This window comes from Gallus gallus, chromosome 20 (assembly GCF_016699485.2).
Source record: "Gallus gallus isolate bGalGal1 chromosome 20, bGalGal1.mat.broiler.GRCg7b, whole genome shotgun sequence".
Lineage (NCBI taxonomy): Eukaryota > Metazoa > Chordata > Aves > Galliformes > Phasianidae > Gallus > Gallus gallus.
In genome coordinates, this window is record NC_052551.1 from 3,938,505 (window position 1) to 3,959,652 (window position 21,148).

The 21,148-nt window shown below is 49.3% G+C and overlaps 1 long non-coding RNA gene across 1 annotated transcript; it reads right to left on the reverse strand.

Moving 5' to 3' along the window:
• Positions 1-1,101: 1,101 nt before the first annotated feature.
• LOC121107316 lies at positions 1,102-20,250 on the reverse strand. Its single transcript, XR_005841202.2, has 5 exons — positions 17,131-20,250; positions 13,109-16,766; positions 11,686-11,934; positions 9,093-9,222; positions 1,102-4,436 (listed from the first exon to the last, which is right to left on the reverse strand). It is a non-coding gene; the product is annotated as an uncharacterized LOC121107316 (long non-coding RNA).
• Between the last annotated feature and the right edge of the window lie 898 nt (positions 20,251-21,148).

Consider the following 21,148-nt stretch of genomic DNA (forward strand, 5'->3'; position numbering starts at 1 on the left):
TTTTTTATCGTAGTTTATGAAACATCTGCTGTTTATAAATGATTGATTTTGAATGCCATAATCTTTTCAGTTGTGTGAGCCAATAAGCACCTCTGAGCAGCAGAATGGTGCTGCTGCAGCTTGAAATTGGCTGCATTCAAGCACCTTCATTGCAGACACTTGAACAGGATGTGCAGAATCCTATCCACGTGCACACACACACACTCATTCCTTCTTCCCTCCATGGGAAGCTCCTCACATCCACAAGCACGAGGGTTACAACGACCATGGGGCACCCTCAAACCCCAGCCTCCATCCATCTACACAGCCAGCCCCAACATAGCCATGCACAGAGTACTAATGTGCACACATACATACATTTTGGGAACCCATCAAAACACAGTTAAGGTCCTGCTGGATTGACCTGTCCCCAGAAGGCTCCAACATTAGCACCCAGCAAACCCAACCACCCGCTCCAGCCACGGTGGAGCTGAGACCCTGCTAGGAGATCAGAAGATTGTCTCATTCTGCTTAGAGAACATTCTTATATGATCATAAAAATGAGGCAAAATCAAGAGTCATTACCTACAGCGATTCAGCCGGGGCATCCTTATCGGCCTGCCACCACCCAGCAGTACCAAAGGTCCTCAGCCAAGAGGAAACAGCAAACACTCCTTCACTAGGAAAGTCATACTCTAACTTTGGATGCTGCCATTGCAACCCCCAACCAACATGCAAAGAAAGACAGATTTGGCGAGTTAAACACCCATTGAAGGAGAAAATGGCATTTATATGACATTTATGCCCTATCCTAGCCCTAAACCTCCTGTCAGGGCACTCTCATAGAGCATCTTCTCTGGACATGTCCCTTCTGTCACCCAGGCAAGGCAAGCACAGGAAAAATAAAGGATTAGAGGTCTTGCATTTGGGCAGGGAGAGAGGTGACAACCAGAAGAGTGATGACAAGAAGTAGGGCTGAGGCTCCACCCCGGCTCTCCAGGAGGCTGAGAGGTTTGTGTCAGAGGAGGAATGCATACAAAAACCCAAACCAGCCTCTTGAAAGTCTTTAAATAACAGAAACTAAAGATATTTTACAAATAAAACAGTCAAATGACAAATGAGGAGAGGCAATACAATTTAATTAGACAATTAGGCTAATCCTCAGGAAATACACTAATTCCCAGGTAGATAGCAGCTGGGGACTGATTAATTGCTCTGCCCTTGGATGTACCACATTGAGGATGAGAAATGCCTCACGTCTCCCACTGTGGGCTGGAAATCAGTTGGGAAAAGCATGGCCAGAGTCTCCTCTTCACCTCATCCCCTTCTGGGCCAGGTGAGGACCTGCTGGAGTTCTGCCATCCCTCGCTGGTGGGAACAACAGAGGGGATGATGGGTGAAGAGATGATGGAGGGGTGAGGGGGTGGATGGTGGAGGGGATGATGGAAGGGATGCAGGAGAGGAGGAGGATTTGGGGTCACCCCAGTCCTCCAGGGCCAATTGGTGCAGGAGGAAATCTCAGCTGGATGCCCAGCATTTCATCCTCTCCACGTCTGCAGCCTTAGGTTTTAATTTGATATAATAGACCAGATGATGTTGGGCACAGACAGAGTAGGACACAAGCAGTCATTCAGCTTACACAAACATAGCACGCAGCTGAGGTGGGCTTAGCTTGAATTAAGCCAAGTGGAAGCAATAGGATTAGAAAGCACATGCCAGGCAGGGATGAGGCCGTGCTGGGCAGGCAGTGAGGAACCACAGCAGGAGCTCTGTCAACAGGCATTCTTTCTATCTCCTTCAGATTAAAAGTTATGATCATGTTTATCTTGCATCGATTTAGATATATTACGGACACAATAAAAGTGGAGTCTCACATTAAGATATGAATTCACCACCTTAGAGCTGTGTTGTGTTATATATCAGTGTCTTGCACTACGTGGTGATGCATCATCATTTTTGTCCCCCAGGATGAGTAAGGATGAGTTTGCTCATCGTACTTACATGGGGTGTGCAGTGCCTGGCCACAGGCATGAGCATCCCAGAGTGAGCCCACATGTTTGCTATGGCGATAACGGCTCAGGAGATAATGAACACATCTTTCCAGTTCCTACATATTTGGTAGTGATGTTACAACGTCAGTAGTTTTCCATTTTTCCTCCTCTCCCATTTGAATGGCTTTCCCTCACACAGCTGCTGAAAGTCTGCCTCAGAAACCTCCAGACACCCTATGTGGAGAAGCACAATAGAAATATGCTGTTTGAGCTAGCGCCTGACAAAGGAACCAATCCCCTTGCTGCTTCAGGGAGGCAGCTCTCTTCGCATTTACATTAATTTACATAAGGTTACCCAGAATGCCAAGCATGGGGTTATGATGCAGTTTCCCCACCAAAGCCAGGCACTGTGCTGCAGGAGCATTGTGAAGAGCTGCAAGTACGTTAGCACAGCTCTACAGACATCCCCCTCTGGATCCAAATCCTCCTTGAACCCACGGTCCTCCTGCTCTGCCCACAGCAATGACTGTGGTTGGTGCAGCTCAAGCTCAGCCTGTATATACGTAAGTCCAAAAATAGTCTTTGCTGAGCTTTTCTGCCTCTAACCCTACAGCCTCCAGGCTGACAGCACAAGCATTCCCCTGGCCTTCAGCTGCAGCCTGAGACCCTAAGCCCACTGCTGGGTCTTGGCACACCAAGAAGTGTTACAGCACTGGGAAGAGAAAATCAGCTCTTTGCCAAACACACCAAGTCTGGCTCTAGCAGCAGTGCCACCAGCTGTACCTCTCGGAGCCATCGTCAAAATGGCCTGAATTACCATTTTATCTTGTTCTATTCTTGCTGGAGAAGTGGACCTCAGCTGGAAGCTGACAGCTCACAGCAGAGGCATTCCAGGTTGGAAACTCCTCTGAAATGAAGGCTTCAGATCATCTTTCCAAGGGGACATGAGGTCCCATGTAATCTCCAGAGCCCCCCCATCTCACTCCTCCCTGCATCCAGGACAGGGAAATCCTGGCCCTACACCGTGTCTGGGTGCAGCAAGGATGCAGCTGGAGGATCAAGGAGGCAAACAGGTGGTGTGTCAGTGTGCTTTGTCTTGTCAGGATGGAAAAACAAAACACAAATTCAAGAAAATTCAATAATGTTTTTTCTTTTTTTTTTTTCCTAATGAATGCCAGTGGGCTAGCTTTTATTTGATACTTCAGACATTTACATATAAATTGCTCCATAATGCCTCTGCCCTCCTTCTCTTTAGTATTTGCTGTTAATGAGCTGCACAAAAGGTTGGAGCTGCACTGCGTGCTGCTGGGGGCTCCTGCCTGCTGAGCCAAGCCCTGCTTCCCTTTGTTTAGGGGTGGCATGAGTGGCATGGGGACCAACTGGGGTAACCAAACCTGGGGTGGTGAGCAGAGCAGGAGGGGTTTGAGGCAGCCCCTGGGCTTCACAGCTGGCTGATAACCCTGAGATAAAGGAGAGAGCCACGCCAGCCTCCAGCTGCCACAGAGGGGAGGCTGGTGGGTGCAAGACGGCAGCCCTGCACAGCAGAAGGGGAAGCTGTGGTGCAGAACTGACCTAATTTCTGCCATCTCCCTGGGATGCGTTTGTCTCAGGGACCAGATAAGGCTCCCTGTGATCAAAGGAGACTTGTGCTAAAGTCAGCTTCTGTCCATGAAGAATTATGGCTGCAATCATGGGATGGGAGAAGCAGCAGGAATGGGCTGGGGAGAAATGCCACTGTGGGCAATGGGCTCCAGCAACAAGGGAAAAATAAAATAAGAGCCCAAAACATTAAAAATAGCAGTGTATCCTCATTGTGGCATCTAAGCTGGTGATTGTCTTGGAGGGGGGTGGCTGTGCCTGGCAGGAAGCCACCATATAACAGCACCTCCTTGGCAGGGATGAGTTGGCCATTCAGAACCCGAGACTCTGATCCCTCCCCACACCACCCAAAGTCTCACGGCAAAGTCCCACTCTGTGTCTTAAGAAGGGGCAATAACCAGGGGTTGGGATGGTGGGGCCATGTTGCCCCCCAGCTCCAGGACCTTGTGGTGCTGGTTGGTGCATGTCCCATCTCAGGGCCTGCTGGTGGCACACAGCTTCCAAAGAAGGCAAGAGATGGGGAAATCCAACATCACTCACCTACAAGTTCCATCCCAGCTCTGTGAGCATCATGGAACATCAACAAATCCCCTGCCAAAGGAAATAGAAACCCCCTGCCCTTAGATGGAGAGGTTTCAGGGAACTCCTGCACAGAGTCGGACTGCTCACGGTCACGTGCCATAAAAACACAGTGCTGCAACACATCCACAGGAAACACAATTTAGTTGCAGAATAGTTGCAGAAGGATTGTCTCACTGCAACAGCCTTCTAATCTAGTGCTGGAGATACTCACTTGCCCTGCACATTTGGAGAAGAAGTCTGGGCAGCAAAGGAGAGAGAGCAGCATGCATCCTCCACAGGGAACAGCTGCACAAAAGAAGAAAGTGAAAAAAGTGAAAAAAGGCAGCACGTATCTCACATAGTGAAGGTGTTTCTGCTAAACCACATCCCAGATGCAGCTGGCCCTCTGCTGTCAGCAGCATCACACCACTGAGGCTCCATCAGATCCCTGCAGCACCCCTTGGTCGGAGGTGAGCACCCCAAAAGCAGGTTAGAGTAGGAGCACCAGCAAACAGCAAATCGCCGCTGGACAAAGTGAGAAATATCACATGCATTACCACCAATTTAGTGCAATTTGGAGGACAACCTTGTCCAAGGAGACAATTAATCATTCTTTCGGACAAAAAGGGAACAAACGGCTTGAACCATAGACTCTCTAAGCTGGTGAGTGCAAAGCCCCACTCTTTGCTAGTGGTAGCAGACTATTGCAATTAACAGCTCCTGCACCCAAAGCCAATGCCTGCTGGGGCAGCAAGCACTCCCCACCTTTAGGCTCTCCTACAGACAACACCACAACCCCCAGGGATCTGTTCCCTGCCAAGGGCCCCGGTACAGGTGACAAATGCATTTATGCTGAGCACCTCTGTGGCTGCAGCACACGGCACCCAGGCTGATATATGGCCAAAAAGCACTTTGCTTGTCCTTTAAGTTCCCAGTAATCTGCTGCATTTATTTCAATTGGCACTCATGGCAAGCACACTTGGAAACAGCGGCTGGGAAGGTGTAATTACGTTACTATCTTGGGTGTGTGTATGGCCTAAGGGATTTCTCATCGTATAGACCAGAAAAAAAGAAAGAAGAAAAATATACACAGCGAGAGAAAAGCAGCAGCCATGAACTTCTCATGATTCACATCAGATTATGGCCATGAATTTACCCCCACCCCGGTGCGCCCCAAGAGGGTCTCCCTATGCAAGCACTGTGCTCACCCCTAAAGCAGCCGTGGAGGGGACAGAGCCAAGCAGTGCTGCCCCCCCATCTCAGGCATGGCCGTGCCCCCATCCCAATGCTCCGAAGCTGCTGGCTGCACTGGGCAGAGCTGACTTTTACAGCACAGTTTGTTCTTCTGTTACGGTCATTTTCTATATTAGTTTTATACAGCATCAAAAGCCCTTTCATATGTTAAGCTCTAATTCATATGCTAACACCTGATTTATGGCAAGGTAATTTTTTTGTTGTTGTTGTCGAGTTTATTATTCAGCCTTCAGTGGGGAAGGAGGAGGCAGGCAGTGGGGGGGGTCAGGCACAGCACACAGCAGGTGAATGGGACAGAGCTGATGAATGCACACTGCACCTCGGGTGTGACCTGCTCCGTCCTGCTGCTGGGAGGAGAGGCTGAGAGCTGAGGCTGCTCCACCTGGGGCAGGGGGTCCCATCCACATCCATGGATCCCTGCAGGCAGCTGAAAGGTCAGAGCCAGGCTCTCTGCACAGCAGGGCCAGGACCAGGAGCACTGGACACAACTGGAGCACTGCCCATAGGAGGTTCCTTTGCAGCACCAGCCCCTGCCTGCTTGTGATGGAGTGAGAACCGAGCAGGAGCATACCCTGAACCTGACCATGAGAGCAGCTCAGCTGGTGCCAGTTTTCTTTAAGCACCTATTTTCTGCTCGAGGAAGTAGGTGCATTCCCTACCCTTGCAGCACCAGCAGCCGAAGACAGACAGAGGTGTGATGGCTTCGAAACGGTGATGCTCCTCCAGTAGCACATTTGCAGCACATCTGCTAATTACACCAAAAGAGCTCACCTCACTGCTGGCTTCTGAGCCATGCACATTGCATGAAGTGAGAGCTGGCAGCTGGGGGGTGGTCACCCTACATAGGGACAGCAGAGGGCTGGGGTTGCCCATCACCCTGCTGCCCCAGTCAGTGACACCCCTGGAAAAGCAAGGATTATTCCTCCCCCTGCAAACCATCACTGGCACTCATTTCCCCCTCCCCAGCCCTCTTCCAATTAACCCTTTATATCACATCCAGCACTTAACACCCCAACCCCACCGGGGGATTCCACACACACGTATTCTCAGTTCTCCACCTTACATTTTTAGCATTAAAAGCTACCATTTGTTCCAATGATAGGAACAAACTCTGCTAGGCAAAACGAAGCTGTAACTCCCTCCAGCTAAACTCCAAATTCATTTCATAATCCTTAGATAAAAAGCTTCGAAGTTGGAATATTCATCACCAAACCAGGCTCCACGAGCAGCCGGGCAGCAATGGAACGGAGCAGATTTGACACAAGGGATGTTGCTACAGAAATTAGCCTGTCATGGGATTACAGGGACTAAGTGCTATTGGGTGATAAGGTGTGATGTGTTAATATTAAATTATCTCACCAGTAAAAAAAAAAAAAGAGAGAGGAGGAAAAAAAAAAGAAAGAAAAAAGGCACTGATGAAGCTCACATTTATTAAAAGCCTTGAATATGATATTAAAAGATCGCAGATAAGCTGGTTTATTTCTGCACTGGAGATCAAATTGAAAGAATTCTCCAGGAGGGATTTCTTTGAATGAAGCATTACAACAATAAAACAAAAAAGAGCCTTTAATAAATGTTGTGGGACTAAGGAAGCCTGAACAACCCCAGCCTAATCTCCCCAGGGAGGGTTCATTAACCCTTCTTTCCCTCTCTTGTTGCATCAAAACAGGGATTAAATAGCATTTCAGTACAAAATAATACTCTGTACGTACCAAATGCTCTCTCTATAGAGAGGAGATTAACTCCACCGCTGCGTGACACACGCCTGGGATGGGATGCTAACAAAGCTGGCTGGCACGAAATAGAAACCACGAGCACAAAGCTTAAGTGATTTGTCCAAGTCACCAGCAGCAGCCAGATAACAATAGGGCCACGGAGCGTTGAGAGTTTGCTTAAAAATTTGATTTGTTGTAGTCAGGCAGCAACAAATAACACTGACACCCAACCCACATCCGTCCTGTGCCCACGCTGCGCATCCATCACACGCCGGCCCCGCTCAGGAACTCGTGGTCGAAGGCAGCACTGAGCTGCAGGAGTGAGAGCTAAAGTGAGGGAGGGATGAATGGGGCAGGCAGGATTTATGGGGGCGGGCATGGAGCAGGCTGCATCCCGCTTCATCCTCCAGCACTGAGCACTGCCAGTGCCCTGCAGCTCTGCTCCCAGCTCTGGCTGTTGCTCTGTGACATGTTGTTTTTTCCTTGTTCTGCCCCCAGCCACCACATGGCAATAGTGCCTGCATCCCTCTGCGTGGATAAAGGAACACCAGAGCCCTCCCGTCCCTTCTGCCCCCCGGCACTGACACCACTGCAGAGGCACCAATGAGCCTGCCCTGCCCAGCACCCAAATTATCCACATCTTTTAATCTCCAGCCACATCACTCTTCCCCGCCCTGCTGCAATCAGCCCCAATCCATGGGGGCAGAGGAGCAGCACAGATGCACTCCCAAAACAGCTCCCAACCTGGATCTGGCCATCTCGAGCTGACGGAGCTGCCTGCCCTGAAATCACACTGCTGGGAAGGAGAATTTTCTCCCCAGTTACAGCTGATTTTCCAGCAGTGGGATGGTTCTGTTCTTTCTGTACAAAGGATTACCCTTTCTTTTTTCTTACATATTCTCCCTGTGAAATCTTTTGTGACCCACATCAGAATAAAAATGCAGCCGAGGGATGCTGAGTAAGGCTAGATGTACACTGGGGGATTTGGAGGCAAACACAGCACTGGCACTTAGCAAATATTAAATAACCATCATTAATTATTGATCACAACCCCGGCTAGTCAAGTTTCACCCCTGTGGGTACCGCCACAGCATCAGACCCCTTTGATAGAGCCTGTGAGGAGGGAAGCTGCTGCCCCTCCACATCTGCACACCCACAGCCTCAGAGCTGCAGGGGAGGGCTGCAATAGCAGCGGGGTGAGAAGGTCTGCAGTCCCTCAGGACGGTGTGAGCCCAATGCACTGCCCGGCCCCGCTGGGTGCTTTGGTTGTGCAAACAGGAATGGGTCCGAGAGCGCAGCTGTGTGCAGCCCCACTGACTGAGGGGATGGCAGACCTGCTGCTGGCCTCGCTTCACAAGCAATTTGTAAAGGTGTAATACAAGGAAACTCTATCTCACCGTCCTGACACCAGCTGACTGCCTGCTCCCTTTACAGGGATGTTAAATCCTGTTATTAAATGCAAGCCATTATCAGTGTGTCACTGGTGCCTCTTGATGAAGCTGTATACCTGTGCAGACAGCTAGCCCGTGCTTGCTTATTTACTATTCATTATAAATGCTCTAGATTGATCTCCCTCATCTTTACCTCCCTGCGGCTGCAAGATTTGTTCTCCCCACCTGATGCCAGAGCTGAGCCTCGCTCCTGGGACACACAAGTGTGCAAAGCTCTGTTGCTGCCCCAAGAGCTTCCCCATGTTAATTGCTGCCGTGGGTGTGCAGAACTGTGAGCAAACCACGACCCACTGGCTGCTTTTACCTCAGATTTAGGGGCACATCTCACACCTTGCTCTGGAGCTGACTTTGCAGCTGACGCCAGAGCAGAAACAGGACTGCCCCAAGGACACACACCATTTGGGGTGGCAAGGGAAAAATCTGTTTGTAGATTTGTCATCAAATCTCACATCCACGTGTTTTTTTCTCCAGGAAAGACAAAAGCTTTGCAAAAAAAAAAAAGAAATCAGAGCAGGAAATCAACAGAGCAGATGGAGTCTTACCGGGACCGGAGCTGCACAGTGTTGCACTGGGACAAACCTGCTGCCTTCCTTTGAGCTTCCCTTTGCTGCAGGAAGAGTGGCACACACACTGCTAGTACTAAGAGCAACGTTTCTGGGAGCTTTGATAACTCTGCAAATAGAAAATAGTGCACATGTTTTATGCAATTCCATCCCCCAGACAATTTTTGAGCCCTCATCCAAACAAAGCATCCATGTTTCTTATAATGACATTCATGCGCCCTCCCACAGCCTTTTTGAAAATGTGCATTTCCGTGATTCTTTCTTGTCAGAAGCAATAATGTGAATTCCAGAGGTAAAACCTGTCCACCAGAGCTCCCCAGTGTGCATGGGATGGAGCTGAAGCCCTGCAGGCTTTCACATAGCTCAGCAAATAGGATTCCCCATCCCACTGGCTCTCCTGCCCATAGCCCATGCTTGGATTTGGGCTCACTTTGGCCCAGGAGTGTTGGGTAAGGAGCTCCCAGGGCACATCTTAGTGATGTATCCATCCCATAAACACCAGGATGGCAGTCCCTTGGAAGAGCTTCTGCCTGCATTAAAAATCTGCCCCATCCAAATTGTATTCCCTCTTATTCAGGCACAGCATGCTTGCTAATTCATGCTAGAAAAGAGGGAATTGAGTATTCCCTCCCTTGCTGGATTGGGAATAGCCCTAATTTCCCAGATCTCCCCTGACCTATCCCTTAAAATATGCTTAAATAATGCCCCAGTGTTCTTTAGGCATCTTGATGGAGAATATTAAGAAATACAAATATATGCTCATCCCTCCACTGTGCTACCCAGCAGGAACAGCAGGCACAGCGGCTATCTGCAATGCCATGGGACCAGCCAGTGACTGACCCAATGGATCCCAAACAAACCCACAGGGGATCTGCTCCTGCCTTGCCATGCAATGGCCATGCTGAGCCCCATCCCCATACATTATTACCCATGAGGTCAAGCAAAAACTGATGGAAGAAGCTGTGATTATTTTCAAGGAGAGAACACAAGCAGCCTTTCAGCCTGGTGGTGTTGGGGCTTTACTTTCAACCCCAGAAGCGATCCCCTGGGCTGGATGCAGCCTTGCGGGGTATGCAAGGAGCAGACTTGCTGGCTCTGGTGCTACAGCCATGCCTCTTTCTGATGGGCACTGGACACACAAGTCCTTGCAGCACTCCTTATGTCTGGGTCTCTAGATGAAGCTCAGCCTCTCCTTGAAACAAGCATACCCTATCCCCACAGGGAGGGGGATGCTTGTGGCACAGGCACTGTAGAGAGGAGATGGGGCAAGACCTGTGGACCACTTGCAGTCTTGCACTGTGCTTTATCCTGCACAGCAGACCAAGCATGAACAAGAACTGCCCCTCCTTTCTCCTCATGATTGTTTTCCATGCTGTCTGTTGTCCCACCTTGCACCCCCCCAGGTCTCCCAACCCCACAGCACTCATCATTGTGGGGCTGTCAATGCGCCAAGCATTGGGAATGAGGAAAAGAAGTTTCTGAGCAGGGCCTCATGAAAAGGAAGAAGGAAACCGTGCTCATGTTCATATCCCCACGCTTCACAGATCTCCCATTACCTCAGGGTTTAAGGCAGATCCTTGCTGCCTGACTCAAGGGATGTGGGAATAGGCAGAAAATGGGATTTAGAGAGCAAAGCTGCTAGCAGGGATAACTGAGAGCAGAACAAGGAACGCTGCCACGCTGCCTTCACTGGCCTTCCTCACCAAAGTACCAGGGACAAGGGAGGGTTTGGGGCTATGCAGACAGCATAACCCCTGCCCTCCTGTCCCCATATCCCCGCTCAGTGCACACCCCACATGGTCGGAGCCCTGCTGAGCCCACGCAGCGCAGGAGAGCAGGGCAGAGCCTGGCACTTCTCTCCCATTGACATCGATCATTTCTGCGATCAGCACCTCGTTGGAGCAACTGAAAAATCCATTATTACAGGATTCCAAAACAAAAAAATAACCAGAAAGGGGAAAGAAAGATTAATTCAGAAGCTGTCCTGCTCTCAACCTTGCGCGTTGGGTCAGTGCCATCTAGAGGCAGCGAAGCAGCAGAAAGCGCCTGAGAGCGCCCGAAGGCACCCAGCGTTCACACAGCACCTCCTGGCCATGTGGGCTCAGCATTGTGCGACCCCAGTGAGGCATCGTGTCCCTGTGCATCACACAGAGCTCCTGAGGGCACAGACACACAGGACGGTGACTGTTTCCTGCGGCCGCAGTTCTGCTTGGTGTATCCCACGTCATGTGTGTGGTTCCATCAACGCAGCGGCTAACCACTGCCTCGGGCCAGAGGAGTATTTCAGCATTTCATTTTCATTCCAAATTAGACTGAATCAGCTAAATAGGATTCATTCCCTCCCACCCCCGCAAATGAAAAGTTGAGGAAAAATGTTAAATGAGAAGAAAATATCACATTCTTCCCCTCGGCAGGTTCCAGGCTGGGGCTGTGCCTGCCTGCGTTGCCCTGCTTTACAGCAGTTAAGCTAACCATGCCTGCACATTTTTAACCAGCATTGGTTAAAGGCTTAGGAATGCTTCCCAAGCACCTGCTGGCCCCACACAGATCCTGCATGCTGCTCTGGCCTCACCTGACAAGTCCCAGTGTGTCTGCATCAGGCAAGGTCCAGTTCTGTTCCTTTTGTTGACGTTATTCTCCATTCCTGTTGAGCTGGGTGCTGCATAGCTGCAATGGAAGCTGTCCTCCTCACCCAGGACTGTGTCTGCATGAATCAGTAGGCGTTTGTTCCCACAAAGAAATCACACCCAAAGACACACTGTGCTCTTTGATGAAGATCTCACTTTCATTTCAGCATGGTATGCTTTGTCACAAAGGAAAGCTGCACAAAAAGAGAGAGGCCTTTGCTGACAACACCTGCAGGGAAAAGGGGCCAGTGAAGATGAAACATGGCCCTTTTCACCTTACAAATTTATTGCACTTGGGCTTGCATCATCTCACCAGCTTCATCTACTTGTACCTGTCAATGAATCAGCCATAGGTCAGCTCATATAACCCCGATTCATGCAAAGTGAACCCCAGGCTGTTCCTCCAAGGGAACGCAGAAACTCCAGTGACTTTGGAGCTGGGAATGAAATCGGAAATCAAAAGGTTTTGGGACTCTGTAATCACCACAGCAAGGCTTTATTAAGCAAATTATTATCAAGCAAGTAAATAAACCAGCAGGAATCAAAGCGATGATCAATAGAGCAGCTCAATGCAGGGCAGTCTGAGCACATGCAATCCTGTAACACCGCTGCCATTAAAACAATGAACTCCCCAAAACCCACCGGTCCTTCATCACTCCAGGATGCTTTCTCACTTGAGATAAAGTCTCCCATCTCTGAGCCAGTCCTGTTTCGCTGCAGTTGAGCAGGACAGTAGCATCCTCATACAGCCCCTTGCTGCCAGGCAGGGGCTTTGTCACCCATCAGCAAAACCCGGTCAGTGGTCACAGGCCCCAGGGCCAACCCAAAGCCCTCTGTGGGGCACAGCACCAGTGTTGCTATTAGTATTGGTTTATGGGACTGATGACCAGACTGCCAGGGTGATCAAATCACAGTACTGTTAACAAAGAATGGCAGATGTGATGCCTCTCCACCCTGGTAAAGAAGCATCACAGCCTACTCTAATATTAAAAAAAAAAAAACACAACACTGCTTTATACCAACCAGCAGCAGTGATCCCAACAGCGGAGGGTCACCATCTGTCCAACATCTGTCCCAATTTCCCACTGCACCAGCCCAGCTGTAATGAGCTGGGGATTACTGCAGCCTTCTAAAGTACAAGAACTCAGATACCATCCCTCCTGTTACAGACTCTGAATCTCCTACTGGTGCAGATGCCCTCCCCCAGCAATCTACCACCAACGAACAGGAAGTAGAGGGGGAAAAAAAAAGAGAAATTAGCACTAAGCAAGTGAGAAGCAGACTCCATTGCAACTGCTTTCTTTTGCAGCAGCAGCACAAGGACAAGATGATACCCAGTGAGATCGTCTTGCAGTGATTTGCACTGACCGGTGGTAAGGACAACCTTCATGGCTGTGCACGCAGCACAGGGTCCTGCAGGTCCAACCCTTCTCCCATCACATCCTCATGGTGACACCAGCTGACAGCACAGGACTGACTTGTTGCCCCTGTGGAGATGAGACAGTTACGGGCTTGGAAAAGGAGTGCAAAAAAGGAAGAAATTGCTAAATACTTCCCTAGCATCATATCACTTCCATATGTGGCCAGCCTTGGGGACGTGCAGTGATGCCCACGCCATCAGCTGCCAGCTCTGACTGCTGGAATTCATTTTTTATTTGGTTTTATTAACCTTCACACATCTAGACACAAGCCTGAGATTTACAGCTCATACACAGTAAAACAGGAAGTTTCCACATCTCCATTTAAGATATTTGCTATCATGCTCTGTGATCTGCTCCATTATCAAATACTGGTCCCTAGTAGGCTGATACAAGAGAAACAGTTTCCTAGTAGGTGGGGGAGCCCAGCCAAACCCCTCAGCACCTCGCTCAGGGATGCAGTGCAGCCCCTGCCCGCAGCCCATCTGCACATCGCCCTGCTCCTCTACCTCACAGCCTGGGCCAAACCCACCTTGCTCCTGCTACAGGAAGCCCTTGCATCTGATCTATTGCATGCAGCAAGGAGGGGGAATTTAAAACAGCAGGGCTGCCCAGAGGCAAACCCAGCAGCATCAGCTGCATCCTCCAGCAGCCTCTAGCCCTGCCATCCCAAAAAGCCTATGGCTTCCTTGGAGTGGGCAAGTGAATTTGGGGCAGCTTGCAATGATGCAGAAGCCCAAGGAAGGTGCACTGCACTGATGCAGCTTCATGCATACTCTCCAAGCACCTGCATCTTAATTACTTTGGAGAGCAAATTGCTGACACTGTAAATGCAGCTAAGCTAGCCAGGGTCTATTTTGTACCTCACTTGCTACTTTTGCCACCATTTCCTTTCAAAGCAAGCCAAAAAGCCAAAAAGATTCCCTTTAACTTGGAATTTGACACAAGCAGTGGGCTCTTTCATCTGCTGCTCCTTCAGAGAAGGACAGAGATAAAAAGATGAAAGGGAAAGGAAGCCTCACACCCATACACACCGCACTGAGACCTGCTGTATGCCCCATGTGCCGCACGTCCCGGCTTCATCTCCAGCTCTGATAGGGAAGGCAGTGCCACGCCAGCACCCCGTGCTCCATCCTTCACCTCAGCATTCCCACAGGGAACAGGGAAGAGTAGAGCAGGAGCAGGAACTGGAAGACAACAGCGAGCCCTGCAGGTCCCAGCCTAGCACAGTGATGCCCCAGGTGTGCATCGTGGCACTTGGGAGTGGGGAGAAACCCTCTGATGGAATGGTTTTTGGTGAAACAAAGAAGCTGTGCTTCCACTGAAAAGGGAAAAAAAAAGTCTGTTTTGACTGGGAAATCTTTTGCTATCGTAAGTGAAGCAGCAAAGCAAATACATTTCATTTAGGTTTTATCATTATGACTCGCGCTGACATTTACATTGTGTTAAAGTTTTAATATTAATAAGACACCACTGTATAGTATTCAATACAAAAAAATTAAATATATATCAAGTTAATATTTCACATGCAAAAATTCAAACGGCAAAATCACTTTGCTCTGTTAAAGAAGAAAGCACCCAGTGCTAATTAAAAGTTATCTGATGCTACCGAGGCCTCCACATCAAATAAATCCCTGGGAAACAAGTGGTGGTGATGCCAGCAGTGCTCACAAGAGCATCTTAGGGGCTCTTAGTGGACCCAGGGCTGGTTGGAAGCAGCCCTCGTTGCTCCTCACACTGCTGTGCAACACCACAGCAAGCGCAGGGAAAGGATGGAGCCTGATGGGTATAACAGCCAGCAGGAAGGGAAGGTTGGTGCTGAACCTGTCCTGCAGACAGCATCACTGGAAGTCCCCCAAAGCCCTGCCCAGAGCCCACCCCAGCTCCCATCCTTCAGAAGACCCCCCCAGGGATGGGTCACTGCATCTCAGCTCCCTGCCTACTTCAGGTCATTCTGGAGGGATCGGAGCCAACCGGTATCCCCATGCCCACAGGCACCCATTGCTGCCTGGCCCTGTCCCATCAGGTGAAGGGAGCATAGCAGGGCCTGGTCTTCAGCCTGCAGGCGTTTAATAGTCTTTGTAGTGGCTGTGTCTGGATTTCAAAGCAGCTCCATTTAATAGGGCTTTGTCTGGAAGCCGCAGCCATATAATAGGGTTTGAATTTAAACCAGGGGTGTTTAACAGGATCTGATGGTTGTACATGTATCTAATTGGAGCTAATCTTTATAATCCTCCTTTCCTCCCCCTTTTCCAGCCTTTCCTCTCTGCCACTCCTCCCTCCCTCCAAAGCAGAGGACCTGTTCCCTGCCTCAGCCTGAGTCCACAGCAGCTGTCCCACAGCCACCCCTGGCTCCGTGTGTCCCTTCTGGATCCCTCTGGGGTATCCACATCAGCTCTTAGCTCCTGCTGTGCACCCCCTGTTCTCACCCAATGCTCCTCAGGAGCTTGCTCAGCCCCAGCCAGTCCTGTCATATAGGGACCAGCTGTCATACAGGCCACCTCACACCCAGTCTCTGGGCTGACTAAGGAAGCCTACTCCAGAACCAGACAGCCTCCTGCCTTCCAGGGATCCTGCACAATTAATTCACTGCCATTTACTTGCAGCTGAATTGTGCTCCGGTGCTACCCTAAGATTTATGCTCCACGTGAGCCTTATTGACAGACAGCGGGGTTGAAAGGTTAGAGAAGCAATATTTTCAGAATTTGCATAAAACAAGGGCATTTCATAATTTAGCTGATGTAGATTTGGATAAGATGAAATTGTTGGCCATTTTATAATTAGATGGCTAATCATAAAATAACCTTTGCAAGTCGTCAAAAACCATTATTATACAAATGAATTCCTGCTCCATACTAAACTTATTTTACCCTTGTCCTTGAGGATCAGAGGCAGTAAAAAGATCTTTTCAGTAGAATTCATTTGCAGCCAGCCCCACGTTGTTACTGTACTTTATGGATCACAAGTGCTTAATCAATAATGCAGCGCATTCAGGAATGATGTTCTCGCCTGTGTCTTTCTGGGGCTGGAATTGTTTGGCCAGCTGCTCACAAATCTTTTGACAGGGATTCATTGTTTTGAGATCCCCTCATCTGCACCGTAGGGCAGAGCCATCAGCTGGGCTGCAAGGAACAGGAAGTTTATTGGGGTAAAAAGAGACATCCTGGCATACGGCTGGAATCGTTGCTCTGGGTTGGACTTGGCAGGTTAACAAATGGCCCTGGGAAGCCATTAAGTGCACAGCAGCTGGAAGATTGCTCCTTTGGCAAATGAAAACAAAGCCATCTCCTCCCAAACATCAGCTTGCCTCTGTGTTGGCTTTTTTCCCCTACTCCCAAATTTGTTTCCCATTAGAGAGGTGGATGCATTGCTCTGTGGATGCAGATGAAGAACACAGGGTCCAGGGTCCCTCATGTGAGCTATTTCTCTGCCAGTCTTTATGAGGAAAAACTCAAACAGCTGAACATTGGGCGCTTGGTTGACCTCAGGCCAACCCTACCCCAAAACTCACATGGAGCTTCAGCAGCTTTCACATCTCAGGCTCCTGTTGCCATCATCATCCCTGCACAGCATCTTCTGTAGCATGAGCACCACCATGAGATCCAGGCCTGGGGAAGGAGGCACACAGAGCTGGTCCAAAGGCAGAAAACTGGAAGAAAGTGATTGGCATTTATACACTTGGAGGCAAAGCAACAGCCACAGACTGCAGGACAGTCCCTGCCCAGCAAGGGTGGCAAAAATGCTGAACCTGCTCAGCTTCACACATGGCCAAGGAGAAGAGTGAGTTGGCACCTGGCTCTATACATGCATCACCTACAACCACATTTTTCCTCCAATGATCTCAAAGTAATTCAGCAAACAACAATTAAAGCAGAGCCTCCCTCACCTCCTGCATGCAGGTAGGAGCGAGCAAGCAGCTGACATCACAGCCAGAACCTTTAGGCACTATTTCAGTACAAACTGAACCCAGACCTTACTCCCAGCTCTGCTGTGATGGCTGGAAATCCTGGGACGAGATAGGACCTGTAATTCCTCCAGGGCTGCACAAGGACCTCCAGTGCCTGCAACAGGGAGGCCCATAGGATTTCATACACGAAGCACCGAGTTGCTGCAGAAGCATTAGCTGTCTCCCACCAACTATGCAAACAGTGCATTTCAAGGTCTGCTGCACAAGTGCCTTTTCACTGCAACATACTAATTTTAATTAGCAGCTTACGCATTGATTACGCTATTGGTATCCAGCACATCACCCAGCATGACAGCCTCCATGGGGTGCTATGGCATCACTGGCTGCTGCAGGGTTGTCCTCCTTCAGGGAGAGCCTCAGTGTGGGATGGGTGCACGGCCCCTTCTGGGGGTGCCTGAAGGACTATCCTGCTGCTGGGGCTGGCTTTATTCAGAGGAAAAGAGGGAAACAGCCTTTAGTATGACAGATATTTCAGACATCTCCTCTGTGCTTGCTACAGGGCCAGGAGCCCACGCTGGAACATCAGCTGAGAGTGCCATCTCCAGGGAGCTCTGCATTATTTGGAGCTGTACAGTCATATCCCAAAATCTGTAGGGAATAAAAGACTTAGAAGACCATTGCTTCCTTTGATCCTCAAAAATGGGATCACTGCAGAACAGCTTTTAGGAACAGCTGTAGCAGAAGCCAGAGCTCAGGATGGACCAACACCCACCACAGCATTACAGCTGCCTCTCACAAACCAGCATGTTTCCTACCCCCCTGCTCACCTGGTCTTCTGGAAGGAGCTGTGCAAGACAGCAAGGCAGAGAGCCACCTTGAGAAAGGAGGGAGCACAGTGCAGTTTTCTTTCTGCATGCAATGAGTCACATCTGTAGAAGCAAAAGCCTTTAGCAAGCATCTGACACCAAAAAGGGGAGTTTTGAAACCAAAGTGTCAAATAAATCAGAAGAGATTTACACCACAGAAGAATCTACACTCTGTCCAAGCCAGGATCTGTTCCACAGCAATTACCAGGACTTCAGGATTTCCTGAACTGCAGCCTCCTGCTCCCATCTGGAGCTCCTCTGGTCCCCAAATCTCAGCAGCTCTTCTGGGACAGGAGGTGCCACCAACATCTCATCATGCATCAAGGAGGCAATCCATAAAATAACATGAAGTTTAGGGGGCTGGGTCATGTCACCCAAAGGCATTCATTTACCTGATAAAGCAAAAGTCTTCATTTTGGCCTAAACAAGGGATTGCATAAGTTGGGTATGGATTGAGGATTAAGTCTGTAACCTTCATACCCAAGAAAATACCATAAAAAATCCTTGAGAAATTAGATCATGTATCATATGGTAGCCTCTCTGTCTACATCTGTGGACTGCAGCTCAGACACTTGTGATCCTCTTCTAAGCCTGGAGCTAATCCTAAAAGCCTAAAAACTGTTGACCCACCACTATTAACAGGCTCACTGCTACCAAAACACAGAAGATGCTTGTGCTATTAACTTCTGTACGACTTGCTATGATGCCACCAGGGGCTGGAGGAGCCTGGCAAAGGACTGACAGAGGATTCCACTCCACACCCATCAGCAGCTCCAGGAATTGGCCACTGGTTTGGAGCACGGCTGCAGTCACATTTGCAGCATGGGACAGCACATCAAAATAGGAAGTGTGCAATAAATACAATTAGAGAAGAAACTTAGGATTATTCCAAAGTGTGCGGGCAAAAACAAGCTCTACATGACAGAAAAGCGCCTCAGCAACCACAGCAGAGATTTCACAATCTTCCAGTTCCATATTTTACCAGAAGAGCAGAGGAAGATATCGGTGGAAGACCGAACAGACCATCCTTTAACCTCAGTCCTACCGCTGAGATCTGGCACTAAACAGGGTGTACTCACTCACACCTCCTCCTGAAGTCTGTCCAGGTGTTGCACAGTTGATGGCATTCAGCTGTTACTTCCCAGGAAACAGTTTCCCTTTTTTTCTGAGACAAAGACAGAGCAATCCCTCTCTCCACCTTGGCTAAAGCCAATAGAGAAGCCCCTGTGGGTAGCAGGGCATGCAACCCCGCCAGAAGCAGGCCAATGTCCTAGCAAAGCCCATCTGGAAGGGTGCCCCACCTGCCCAGTTTGGGCAGACCCCCAGGCTCCATCACACCTCCCTGACCATGCCAAAAGCACAGGACCATTTTGTTGTGACCTGTGGTCTGAGGCTGCCCGTGAGCTCAGACAGGCTGACATTGCATTTGATTCCTATTACTCACGGTTTGGGTGACACAGAACATTAACACACTCTGTGACACCATGGGTTGATGTGCAATGCCAGGGGCACTTTTCCTAACAGAGCAATTCAGGATTTAAACAATAGCATTTTCCAATCACTTTCCCCAAGCTCTCAGAAGCTCTGTGTCAGCCCTTAGCTGAACTGTCTTTTGCAAAGATGGGGATGCAGAAAGGAGAGACTTGACTCCTTATCAGTGATGCCTAGAACAGCTCAGATCCACAAGCAAGCCAGATGCAACCAGCACACCTCAAAATACCAGCAATGCCAGGCAAAATCCAACACAAAACCCAGCCACTGCTGAAGTCTTATTCACACACGGCAGCCATCAGCATTACCCTTCATTTTACACCTACACTGAAACTGTAAGGCATGCGTATTTCTAGCAACATCCTTCTGTTGCATTACCCAACTTTGAAGTAACTCATGGCAGAGCCCACCTCTGCTGTTCCCTTCATGGGGAGGAAGCAATGGAAGCAGCATCCCTGACTCGCTCCCAGGCTGCACTTCTGCACATCTCAGGCTCGCTAGGAAGCACTCGCACTTCTAAGGCCAAGTGTTTATAAGGTGTTCGTGCTGGAGCCTGTGCCTCACCTCCCTGTTTTATTTTTAATCTTCATTTCATGGAGCTCAAGCAGTTCTTTCAAGGTTCCCGTGAATGATCTTTATCCCTTTTGCAGCTCATTCCATTCTGTGAACAAAATCCCTGGGAGGTCCTGGAAGAAGAAGAGAAAAAGGATGACATTTGAAATGGAATAAGAAATTGAAAACAGAACATACTTTTTTTTTTTTTCTTAAAGAAAATTCACAACTCTAAATCTAGCAAGCTGTAAACAAGCATGTTTGGTGTTTGTAGAGCCCCAAATCTTTTGTAGAGAGAGATAAAAGGTAAATAAATAAATAGGATAAATGGGTTTAATCTGCATTTCATAGGCAAAGGAAGTAGGATCCTAACCAGGGAAAGGGATGAATTTCATCCTGGTTGAAATAAGCTCAGCAAGGCAAAGCCAGCCTCCCTTGTATTGCATCCCACAGGGCAGGCAGACAACTTCCAGGCCAACTGGAGCATGTAAATTACAACACAAACATCAGTTCTGACCTCTTGCAAGGTGAGACAATAGAGTTGTTTGTGAGAGGTGGAATAGGGGTATCTCTTACTGATACCCAGAACAAGGAGGAAACAACATCCCAGTTCACATGGAGCCCTGGAACAGGCTGCACAGGGCAGGGGGCACGGCCCTGAGCTGCTGGAGTTCAAGGAGCTTTTGGAGAATGCTCTCAGACATAGGGTTTGGGTAATCCCATGTAGAGCCTTCTATTTTGATCCCCATGTTTCTGCAGCAGCAAAGACCAAACCCAGTAGCCTGCTCAGCACTAACCCACCAGCCTGCATCCTCGTTCTGCCTGTCAGCAGCACCTCTTCCTCAGGCCTCACAGTGCTCCGTGGGTGAAGCAGTCCCCCCACTCAAGTTGTCAGATCCATTAGCTGGAAGGGAAGGATAACACTTACCCTCATTGCCCAAAGCAAGTGTGAAATCAGGTCACTCTCCTTTTTGATGGGAGAGGATATTCGCCCTCTCCTTTGGGACACTGTGTTTGGTGCTTCACGTCTGCCCCAGACCTGTCATACAGGCAGGACACAACCAGCAGAGCTTGTCACTGAGATGTGCAGTTGGCTGTCTGGGGACAACGAAAGAGTCAGAAAATGACCTTAGATCAGAGAAAGACAAATGCAGAAGTTAAACTCAGCAGCAGC